Below are 12,762 nucleotides of genomic sequence, written 5' to 3' on the forward strand. Positions count from 1 at the left end.
TGGCAGAACATCTCACTGTCTTGACTGTCTTCCACTCAGTGAGACTTCGAATCAGTTTGCTGGTTTTACTCTGTGCACTATCTTCTGAAGTAATGTTGCTTGTCACAGGCTGTCCATTAATCTGCCAACTGATTGTAGTTTCAGAGACAATGGCTCTGTCCTTTCCAGTGACGTTACACTCCAACTCTACTTGGTTGTCGCTGAATATTTTCTTGGGAGTTGGAGGGTTCAGATTCACTTTGATGGGTTTTACAGGAAAAGAAGCTATGAAAGAAATAACTATTTTTAGTGGGATTTCCTGTTCAGAGGGAAAATGATGTTAACTGAAATATGGATTTGAATAGAAATGATAGCAAAAAAAAATAAAAAAATCTTTGTACAATCACAGTGATTGAGGACATCACAGAGTGAACAGGTTTCCAGTGGAGAAAGTTCACCCAAACCACATTTATAACTCAATCTACTATGTTTCACATTCACATGAATTACCTGTGGGATTAGACACTCCTTGACTTTTTATAGTCTGATCACTACCAGCAGACCTGACGTTACAGTAGAACGTCTTGTTCTGGTTCCACTTTTCCTTGGTGGTGATGTAAAGACTTGTAACTGAGTAGCCATTTGTGGTCTTCTGTGGAGGGAAACTGGTGCCATCAGTGAAGCCTCCAGCATCTTCTGACCAGGTGATGTAGTGATCCTGCAGCACAGGACTGGAGACCAGACACACCAGAGTGACCTCAGCTGAGGCTCTATTGTCAATGACGTTCTCTGGTAGTGTGTGTACTGTCACTGTTGGCCTTGTTCCATCTGAAAGAGATACTCAGATGAGTGACTGTGAGTCATCATGATACAGGTACAGCTCTAATATTATTGACTAATTTTCTAGTTCTAAACATTCAAATTGTATCTACTTTTTGCACCTCAAAACAATAAATGTGTTTAATAGCTACAGTTTGATATTTAGCCTTTCTAACTTGGTTACATACCTCCTTTGTTCACAGTCAGCTCTTGGATAACTGGTGTCATATCTCTTCTGGTGGCAGAACATCTCACTGTGTTGACTGTCCTCCACTCAGTGAGACTTCGAGTCAGTTTGCTGGTTTTTCTCTGTGTACTATCTTGTGTAGTAATGTTGTTTGTTACAGGATGTCCATTAATCTGCCAACTGATTGTAGTTCCAGAGACAATGTTTCTGTCCTGTCCACTGACGACACACTCCAACTCTACCTGATTGTTGTTAAACATGTCTTTGGGATTTGGGGAGTTCAGTGTCACTGTGATGGGAGCTGCAGAAGGGTAAGCTATGAAAAAGAAGAACAATGATTACTGGGATTTCCTGTTCTGAAAGAAAACAAAATTAATTGAAATATGGACTAAAAAAGAAAATGATGGCAAATAAAACCTCATTTTTTGTACAATCACAGTGATTAATGACTTCACAGAGTGAACAAGTTTTCATGGCACAGAGATTAAATCACATATTAGCACAGAAAACGATGTTTAAATCTCAATCTACTATGTTTCACATTTACATGAATTACCTGTGGCCTTAGACACTCCTCGACTTTTTATAGTCTCATCACTACCAGCAGACCTGACGTTACAGTAGAATATCTTGTTCTGGTTCCACTTCTTCTTGGTGGTGATGTAAAGACTTGTAACTGAGTAGCCATTTGTGGTCTTCTGTGGAAGGAAACTGGTGCCATCAGTGAAGCCTCCAGCATCTTCTGACCAGGTGATGTAGTGATCCTGCCGCACAGGACTGGAGACCAGACACACCAGAGTGATCTTAGCTGAGTCTCTATTTCCAATATCTTCCTTCAGGACTGTGTGTACTGTCACTGTTGGCCTTGTCCCATCTGAAAAAAATACTCAGATTAACATGGAGATCCATGTATCAGTTGGAAGAGCTGACATTGAGTCATCTTGATATGGGAACAGCTCTAATATTATTGACTAATTTTCTGGACCTAAACATTAAAGTGTTGCCTCATTTCTGCTCCTCACAACAATAAATGTGTTTAATAGGTAAAGTTTGATATTTAGTCTTTTTAACTTGGTTACATACCTCCTTTGTTCACAGTCAGCTCTTGGATAACTGGTGTCATATCTCCTCTGGTGGCAGAACATCTCACTGTGTTGACCCACTTCCACTCAGTGAGACTTCGAGTCAGTTTGCTGGTTTTGCTCTGTGCACTTGTGTGTTGTGTATTAATGTTGTTTGTCACAGGCTGTCCATTAATCTGCCAACTGATTGTAGTTTGAGAGACAGTGGCCGAGTCCTTTCCTGTGACGACACACTCCAACTCTACCTGGTTGTTGTTGAACACTTTTGTAGGATTTGGGGAGTTCAGTGTCACTGAGATGGGATCTACATGAGGGGAAGTAATGGAAAAAGAAACAACAATGATTAATGACATTTCCTGTTCAGCAGGAAAAGGAAATCAATTAAAATACAAATTGAACCACAACAAGATGAGAAAGAAAATGTTCGTACCATCACAGTGATTGAGGACATCACAGAGTGAACAGGTTTTAATTGGAGAAAGTTCACTCAGACACTTAATGAGACATCAGCTCAGAAAACCACATTCATAACTCAATCTACTATGTTTCACATTCACATGAATTACCTGTGGGATTAGACACTCCTTGACGTTCTACAGACTGATCACTACCAGCAGACCTGACGTTACAGTAGAACATCTTGTTCTGGTTCCACTTTTCCTTGGTGGTGATGTAAAGACTTGTAACTGAGTAGCCATTTGTGGTCTTCTGTGGAGGGAAACTGGTGCCATCAGTGAAGCCTCCAGCATCTTCTGACCAGGTGATGTAGTGATCCTGCAGCACACGACTGGAGACCAGACACACCAGAGTGACCTCAGCTGAGCCTCTATTGTCAATGAAGTTCTCTGGCAGGGTGTTTACTGTCACTGTTGGCCTTGTTCCATCTGAAAGAGATACTCAGATTAATATGGACATCCATGCATCAGCTTGAAGAGCTGAGTTTCAGTCATCTTGATCCGGGTACAGCTCTAATATAATTGAATGATTTTCTCCAGCTAAAAGTCTGCCTCATTTTTGTACCTCACAACAGTAAATCTGTTTAATAGCGGCAGTTTGATATTTAGTGATAGAAAAAGAACTTTGAGAGACTCTGGTCAAAAGTCAAAAAGGTTTCTTTAATCAGCGATTCATGGACAGTCTAATTACAGGTTCTCTCTGGAGAGAAGCTCCTCTGGCTGTCTCCTCTACACGCAAAGGTTTTATAAAGATTATCTCGGTATGTGGTTTCCATGGTAATGTGAGTTCTATCGGTCACTTATCACTTGTTGCTCGCAACATCCTCAGTGCAACAACCTTGTGAAGGCAGAAGAACATCTGAGAAGACATTCTAAATCCAGCCATAGAGATGTTACATAAAAGGTCATGAAGATGTTAAATAAAGGATTATGCATAGGTTATACTTATAGTTGTGTCATTGTTACTCTAGTTTATTTATGTGTAACTAGTCTAAAGTTGAAGGTAAGGTGAGCATGGAACACAATGATACAATCAGTCGTATTTTTCTATTATCTAGTCTTTTTAATTTAGTTACATACCTCCTTTGTTCACAGTCAGCTCTTGGATAACTGGTGTCATATCGCCTCTGGTGGCAGAACATCTCACTGTGTTGACTGTCTTCCACTCAGTGAGACTTCGAGTCAGTTTGCTGGTTTTGCTCTGTCCACTATCTTGTGTATTAATGTTGTTTGTGACACGCTGTCCATTAATCTGCCAGCTGATTGTAGTTTCAGAGACAATGGTTCTGTCCTGTCCACTGACAACACACTCCAACTCTACCTGGTTTTTGTTAAACATGTCTTTCGGATTTGGGGATTTCAGTGTCACTGTGATGGGAGCTGCAGAAGGGTAAGCTATGAAAAAAAAGAACAATGATTACTGAGATTTCCTGTTCAGAAAGAAAACAAAATTAATTGAAAGATGGACTAAAAAAGAAAATGATGGCAAACAAAACCTCATTTTTTGTACAATCACAGTGATTAATGACTTCACAGAGTGAACAGGTTTTCATGGCACAGAGATTGAATCACATATTAGCACAGAAAACGATGTTTAAATCTCAATCTACTATGTTTCACATTTACATGAATTACCTGTGGCCTTAGACACTCCTCGACTTCTTATAGGCTGATCACTATCAGCAGGCCAGACGTTACAGTAAAACATCTTGTTCTGGTTCCACTTTTCCTTGGTGGTGATGTAAAGACTTGTAACTGAGTAGCCATTTGTGGTCTTCTGTGGAGGGAAACTGGTGCCATCAGTGAAGACTCCAGCATCTTCTGACCAGGTGATGTAGTGATCCTGCAGCACAGGACTGGAGACCAGACACACCAGAGTGACTTCAGCTGAGGCTCTATTGTCAATATCTTCCTTCAGGACTGTGTGTACTGTCACTGTTGGCCTTGTCCCATCTAAAAGAGATACTCAGATTAACATGCACATCCATGTATCAGTTGGAAGAGCTGAATTTAAGTCATCTTGATATGGGAACAGCTCTAGTATTATTGACTAATTTTCTGGACCTAAACATTAAAGTTCTGCCTTATTTTTGCACCTCACAACAATAAATGTGTTTAATAGCTACAGTTTGATATTTAGCCTTTTTAATTTGGTTACATACCTCCTCTCTTCACAGTCAGCTCTTGGATGACTGGTGTCATATCTCTTCTGGTGGCAGAACATGTCACTATGTTGACTCTCTTCCACTCAGTGAGACTTTGAGTCAGTTTGCTGGTTTTGCTCTGTCCACTATCTTGTGTATTAATGTTGTTTGTCACAGACTGTCCATTAATCTGCCAACTGATTGTAGTTTCAAAGACAATGGTTCTGTCCTTTCCTGTGACGACACACTCCAACTCTACCTGGTTGTTGTTGAACACTTTTGTAGGATTTGGGGAGTTCAGTGTTACTGAGATGGAAGCTACATGAGGGGAAGTAATAAAAAAAACCCAACAATGATTAATGACATTTCCTGTTCAGAAGGAAAAGGAAATCAACTAAAATACTAATTGAACCACAACAAGATGAGAAAGAAAATGTTTGCAAATCACAGTGATTGAGGACATCACAGAGTGAATAGATTTTAATTGGAGAAAGTTCACTCAGACACTTAATGAGACATCAGCTCAGAAAACAACATTTATAACTCAATCTACTATGTTTCCCACTAACATGAATTACCTGTGGGATTAGACACTCCTTGACGTTCCATAGACTGATCACGACCAGCAGACCTGACGTTACAGTAGAACACCTTGTTCTGGTTCCACTTTTCCTTGGTGGTGATGTAAAGACTTGTAACTAAGTAGCCATTTGTGGTCTTCTGTGGAGGGAAACTGGTGCCATCAGTGAAGCCTCCAGCATCTTCTGACCAGGTGATGTAGTGATCCTGCAGCACAGGACTGGAGACCAGACACACCAGAGTGACCTCAGCTGAGTCTCTTTTGTCAATGACGTTCTCTGGCAGGGTGTGCACTGTCACTGTTGGCCTTGTTCCATCTGAAAGAGATACTCAGATTAATATGGACATCCATGCATCAGCTTGAAGAGCTGACTTTGAGTCATCTTGATACAAATACAGCTGTAATATTATGGACTAATTTTCTCGTGCTAAACATTGAAATTGTATCTATTTTTGGACCTCACAACAATAAATGTGTTTAATAGCTACAGTTTGATATTTAGCCATTTTAATTTGGTTACTTACCTCCTTTGTTCACAGTCAGCTCTTGGATAACTGGTGTCATATCTCCTCTGGTGGCAGAACATCTCACTGTGTTGACTGTCCTCCACTCAGTGAGACTTTGAGTCAGTTTGCTGGTTTTGCTCTGTGCACTATCTTGTGTATTAATGTTGTTTGTGACAGGCCGTCCATTAATCTGCCAACTGATTGTAGTTCCAGAGACAATGTTTCTGTCCTGTCCACTGATGACACACTCCAACTCTACCTTGTTTTTGTTAAACATGTCTTTGGGATTTGGGGAGTTCAGTGTCACTGTGATGGGAGCTGCAGAAGGGTAAGCTATGAAAAAAAAAGAACAATGATGACTGGGATTTCCTGTTCTGAAAGAAAACAAAATTAATTGAAATATGGACTAAAAAAGAAAATGATGCCAAATAAAACCTCATTTTTTTGTACAATTACACTGATTAATGACTTCACAGAGTGAAGAGGTTTTCATGGCACAGAGATTGAATCAAATATCAGCACAGAAAATGATGTTTAAATCTCAGTCTACTATGTTTCACATTTCCATGAATTACCTGTGGCCTTAGACACTCCTCGACTTCTTATAGGCTGATCACTACCAGCAGACCTGACGTTACAGTAGAACATCTTGTTCTGGTTCCACTTTTCCTTGGTGGTGATGTAAAGACTTGTAACTGAGTAGCCATTTGTGGTCTTCTGTGGAGGGAAACTGGTGCCATCAGTGAAGCCTCCAGCATCTTCTGACCAGGTGATGTAGTGATCCTGCAGCACAGGACTGGAGACCAGACACACCAGAGTGACCTCAGCTGAGGCTCTATTTCCAATATCTTCCTTCAGGACTGTGTGTACTGTCACTGTTGGCCTTGTCCCATCTGAAAGAGATACTCAGATTAACATAGACATCCATGTATCAGTTTGAAGAGCTGACTTTGAGTCATCTTGATATGGGAACAGCTCTAATAGTATTGACTAATTTTCTGTACCTAAACATTAAAGTTCTGCCTCAGTTTTGCACCTCACAACGGTAAATCTGTTTAATAGCAACAGTTAGATATTTAGTCTTTTTAATTTAGTTACATACCTCCTTTGTTCACAGTCAGCTCTTGCATAACTGGTGTCATATCTCCTCTGGTGGCAGAACATCTCACTGTGTTGACTGTCTTCCACTCAGTGAGACTTTGAGTCAGTTTGCTGGTTTTGCTCTGTGCACTTGTGTATTGTGTATTAATGTTGTTTGTCACAGGCTGTCCATTAATCTGCCAACTGATTGTAGTTTCAGAGACAGTGGCCGTGTCCTTTCCTGTGATGACACACTCCAACTCTACCTGGTTGTTGTTGAACACTTTTATAGGATTTGGGGAGTTCAGTGTTACTGTGATGGGATCTACATGAGGGGAAGTAAGACATTTTCAGTTCAGAAGGAAAAGAAAATTAAAATATAAACTGAACCACAACAAGATGAGAAAGAAAATGTTTGTAAATCACAGTGATTGAGGACATCACAGAGTGAACATGTTTTAATTGGAGAAAGTTCACTCAGACACTTAATGAGACATCAGCTCAGAAAACAACATTTAAATCTCAATCAACTATGTTTCACATTCACATGAATTACCTGTGGGATTAGACACTCCTTGACGTTCTACAGACTGATCACTACCAGCAGACCTGACGTTACAGTAGAACATCTTGTTCTGGTTCCACTTTTCCTTGGTGGTGATGTAAAGACTTGTAACTGAGTAGCCATTTGTGGTCTTCTGTGGAGGGAAACTGGTGCCTTCAGTGAAGCCTCCAGCATCTTCTGACCAGGTGATGTAGTGATCCTGCAGCACACGACTGGAGACCAGACACACCAGACTGACCTCAGCCGAGGCTCTATTGTTAATGAAGTTCTCTGGCAGTGTGTGTACTGTCACTGTTGGCCTTGTCCCATCTGAAAGAGATACGCAGATTAATATGGAGATCCATGTATCAGTTTGAAGAACTGAGTTTCAGTCATCGTGATCCAGGTACAGCTCTAATATAATTGACTGATTTTCTCGAGCTAAAAGTCTGCCTCATTTTTGCACCTCACAACAGTAAATCTGTTTAATAGCGGCGGTTTGATATTTAGTGATAGAAAAAGAGACTCTGGTCAAAAGTCAAAAAGGTTTCTTTAATCAGCGATTCATGGAGAGTCTAATTACAGGTTCTCTCTGGACAGAAGTTCCTCTGGCTGTCTCCCCTACACACACAGCTTTTATAGAGATTATCTCGGTATGTGGTTTCCATGGTAATGTGAGTTCTATCGGTCCCTTATCACTTGTTGCTCGCAACATCCTCAGTGCAACAGCCTTGTGAAGGCAGAAGAACAGCTGAGAAGACATTCTAAATCCAACCATAGAGATGTTACACAAAGGGTCATGAAGATGTTAAATAAAGGATAATGCATAGGTTATACTTTTAGTTGTGTCATTGTTATTCTAGTTCATCTATGTGTGACTAGTCTAAAGTTGAAGGTAAGGTGAGCATGGAACACAATGATACAATCAGTAGTATTTTTCGATTATTTAGTTTTTTTTGTTTAGTTACATACCTCCTTTGTTCACAGTCAGCTCTTGGATAACTGGTGTCATATCTCCTCTGGTGGCAGAACATCTCACTGTGTTGACCGACTTCCACTCAGTGAGACTTCGAATCAGTTTGCTGGTTTTGCTCTGTCCACTGTCTTGTGTATTAATGTTTTTTGTCACAGGCTGTCCATTGATGTGCCAACTGATTGTAGTTCCAGAGACAATGGTTCTCTCCTGTCCACTGACGACACACTCCAACTCTACCTGATTGTTGAATATTTTTGTAGATTTTGGGGAGTGCAGTGTCACTGAGATGGGAGCTACATGAGGGGAAGTAATGAAAAAAAACCAACAATGATTAATGACATTTCCTGTTCAGAGGGAAAAGGAAATCAATTAAAATACGAATTGAACCACAACAAGATGAGAAAGAAAATGTTGTACTGTCACAGTGATTGAGGACATCACAGCATCAACATGTTTTCATTGGAGAAAGTTCACTCTGACACTTAATGAGACATCAGCTCAGAAAACCACATTCATAACTCAATCTACTATGTTTCCCATTCACATGAATTACCTGTGGGATTAGACACTCCTCGACGTTCCATAGACTGATCACTACCAGCAGACCTGACGTTACAGTAGAACATCTTGTTCTGGTTCCACTTTTCCTTGGTGGTGATGTAAAGACTTGTAACTGAGTAGCCATTTGTGGTCTTCTGTGGAGGGAAACTGGTGCCATCAGTGAAGCCTCCAGCATCTTCTGACCAGGTGATGTAGTGATCCTGCAGCACAGGACTGGAGACCAGACACACCAGAGTGACCTCAGCTGAGCCTCTATTGTCAATGACGTTCTCTGGCAGTGTGTGTACTGTCACTGTTGGCTTTGTTCCATCTGAAAGAGATACTCAGATTAACATGGAGATCCATGTATTAGCTTGAAGAGCTAAGTTTCAGTCATCTTGATACAGATACAGCTCTAATATTATTAACTAATTTTCTAGTGCTCAACATTAAAAGTCCGCCTCAAATTAAATTGCGCTCTCGGGACAAATAAAGTTTTCTGAATCTGAATCACTTTTGCACCTTACGACAACAAATGTGTTTAATAGCTACAGTTTGATATCTAGTCTTTTTAACTTGGTTACATACCTCCTTTGTTCACAGTCAGCTCTTGGATAACTGGTGTCATATCTCCTCTGGTGGCAGAACATCTCACTGTGTTGATTGTCTTCCACTCAGTGAGACTTCGAGTCAGTTTGCTGGTTTTACTCTGTCCACTATCTTGTGTATTAATTTTGTTTGTCACAGTCTGTCCATTAATCTGCCAACTGATTGCAGTTTCAGAGACAGTAGTTCTGTCCTTCCCTGTGATGACACACTCCAACTGTACCTGGTTGTTGTCAAAAAGCTTCTTATGATTTGGAGGGTTCAGTGTCACTGTGATGGGATCTACATGAGGGGAAGTAATGAAATTAATTATGACTCAGCACTATTTACTTTTTTTTCTGGAGGAGAAAACAGAAAAGACAGTCTTCTTAGTTTTATCTTCAGATTTACATATGTTAATGCCTGTGTACCTTTGGAGATCTCTTTGGTATATTGTTGTCCTTTGTGAGTCACCTCACAAGTGTACACAGCTTTACTGTCCCAGTCTGATTTGCTGATTTTAAGGACACTGACAGATGAATATCCATTTTGAATTTCTGTGGGTGTGTGAGAGATGAAGCCAGTGACAGTGTTTCCATTCTTTTTCCAACTGATGGTCAGTGCTGGAGGGGAAAATTCCTCAGCAGTACAAACCAGAGCCTGGTCTTCTCTGCTTGGTACTGATAGCAAAGTTACCTTTGGAGGAGATACCACCACTGTAGAGAAAAAAAAAATAATACAAAATGTTTTTCATATTTAATAACTGATTAATCATTTTCTACTGCCTGAGACCCATGTACAAATTACAGAATGACTTTCTGAAATTAGAAACCACAAACCTTCAACTTTGCGCACTTCTGCGCGTCCGTTCCCTCCAGGGTGAGTCACTGAACAGTCAAAAGTTGTAGAATCCCAATCAGATCTGGACACTTTGATCACACTGACTCCTGTATATTTGTTGTTATTTGGAGGTGAAATATATTGTTGAGAATCCAGACTTGTCCCTCTGCCATTGGTCCACGTAAAAGTAAGACTCCCTGGGTTGAAGTCATGAGCGAGACAGCCAAGAGTGATCTGATCTCCAGCCCCAGAATCACACTGAACCAGAGGGAACACAGTCGGTGGGGAAACAGTTTCTGCGAAAGAAGAGGAAGTTTGAAGTTTAAATGTTTCTAAATATATAGCTACACAAATGTGTCATTTCAGAAAACAACCTTCATTAACAGATTTAATAAAATAAAAACAAATAACTGAAATAAATGCTCATCAAAGTTCTACAATTCTCAGCCGCCTCACAATTGAAAATAGTTTGAAAGTCAATATCATGAAGACTGCCTTTTTCTTAATTTTGTGAATATGTTTAAAAAATTGATGTTTTCTTACATATCTCAGCCACGATTCAAAGGATATGGTTTTACAAGTTTATTTTTTTATCACTATTATTTTATCTTTGTATCTGGTAAAATACAATTATGTTAAAAAAACAAGAGAAAGAGAGATTTTTAAAATGATTATTATTTTATTTTATTTTATTACTATGCAGTACAATTTCAACTATAAAAAATCTCAAGGTATTTTGTCTCATACTGCATCATGTCATGAGATAATATGATTAATTGGAAATAATTTAACTGCTTCACTGCAAATTTGTGCATATGATTTGTGCAATTTCTTTCTTCTTTCTTTTTCCTCCTTGTTTCTATTTTTTAGTCAAGGTTGAGTTGTTTCAGTGAAACACGTACCATTTCTTTAACTTCCTCTAAAATAAATATACCACACCACATATCAAGAGCTGTTAAGAAAAATGTAGTGACAAAAATTACAATAAAGAGAAATCAAGCTTTTTACATGTCTAAGTCATGATTTAAAGGATACAGTTTGTACAAGTTTATTTTTTTTAGCGAAATTAATTTCTCTTTGTGTCCAGTAAAAACACAAATAGGTTAAAATAAAGAGGAAGAAAGAGAGCTTTTTAAAATTATTATTTTATTTTATATTTTATTATTGTGTAAAATAATTACATCTATAAAAAACCTGAAAGTGTATCGTCTCAAACTACACATCATGTTATTAGATAATATGATTAATTACAAATAATTTAACCGTCACTGCAGATTTGTGCATATGATGATTTTAATTTTCTTTCTTCTTTCTTTTTCCTCCTTGTTTCTATTTTTTAGTCAAGGTTGAGTTGTTTCAGTCAAACACGTACCGTTTCTTTAACTTCCTCTAAAATAAATATAGCACACCACATTTTATTTCTAATTTTAGTTTCACTGCGGCCGTTTACACTGTTACATTCTACTCTGCTTTTATTGTATATATTGTATTTTATTGTGTATAGCTGCTATAGTTTCTATTTTTATTGCTCCTGAACCAAAGAGCTACCAAACTGTATTTGGTTGTTTTTCACCAGACAATGACAATAAAAAACTTCTTATTCTACTGTAGTTATGATCCATATTTATGTCATTTATACGCTATAAATACCAGATAGAATGGAAAAACATACACAAGCATGTAGATTTTCATCTCCCGGTCGGTAACATTAACATTAATATTACATCAAACACCGTCCTGAATTAATTGATAATGATTTAGAAGAATATTTTCTAATTATTTTAAAGAAACTGCCTCATTAAAAACATCTGGTCAGCTCTGTTTCATCTGCTCTGTCAGTTTAAATTTAAACAACATATGAACGCAACTTTTTTTTCCCTCAATAAATACAATTTAAAATAAAATATAAAGAAGTCACTGCAGATATTATGTTTAAATGTGTCTTACCTGAAGAAAGAAGAAAGATGAATAAAAAATTCTACACTCACATAAGACTCACTTTTTACGGCCTATCATGTTGCACTCTGTCCTTCACCAGTCTGTGAGCCACCTCCCACTACCGGAGAGTTGTTGAGGTGTTGGCCCACTGCTGCCAGGTCAAGGTGGTGGTTCATAGTTAAAAGCAGCAGTCCTGTCCTACAGTCCATCATGTTAAACTGTGTGTCCACTGTTCTCCGTCATCCTCTCTGCAGTCAGATAAGTAGAGGTGGAAGACATCTTTGTTTTGCATTGACTCCTTCTCTCAGTAGCTGGAGAACTGCAGACTGTAGATCAATGTGTTGTTACACTGAAAAAAGTGAAACTACTGTGTCACTCATTTAAAGTGTATTTTTAAATTGGTCTAATGGAAAATGATGGATTCATGTTTAAACCTGATGTTTTCAGTTTGCTTCAAAGCAAATGACACTCCCCTTGGACAAAATTAAAAGAAACACTTCTACTTAA

At 38.8% G+C, this 12,762-nt stretch overlaps 1 gene segment (V, D, J or C); it reads right to left on the reverse strand.

The window, feature by feature from the left end:
- Nucleotides 1-377: 377 nt before the first annotated feature.
- LOC311506522 (Ig heavy chain C region, secreted form-like) lies at nucleotides 378-7,727 on the reverse strand. The segment is given in 8 exons: nucleotides 7,389-7,727; nucleotides 5,245-7,157; nucleotides 4,158-4,984; nucleotides 3,603-3,917; nucleotides 2,634-2,951; nucleotides 2,069-2,371; nucleotides 1,542-1,859; nucleotides 378-1,301 (listed from the first exon to the last, which is right to left on the reverse strand).
- Nucleotides 7,728-12,762: the final 5,035 nt, after the last annotated feature.

Source organism: Chelon labrosus (genome assembly GCF_963514085.1).
Source record: "Chelon labrosus genome assembly, chromosome: 21".
NCBI lineage: Eukaryota > Metazoa > Chordata > Actinopteri > Mugiliformes > Mugilidae > Chelon > Chelon labrosus.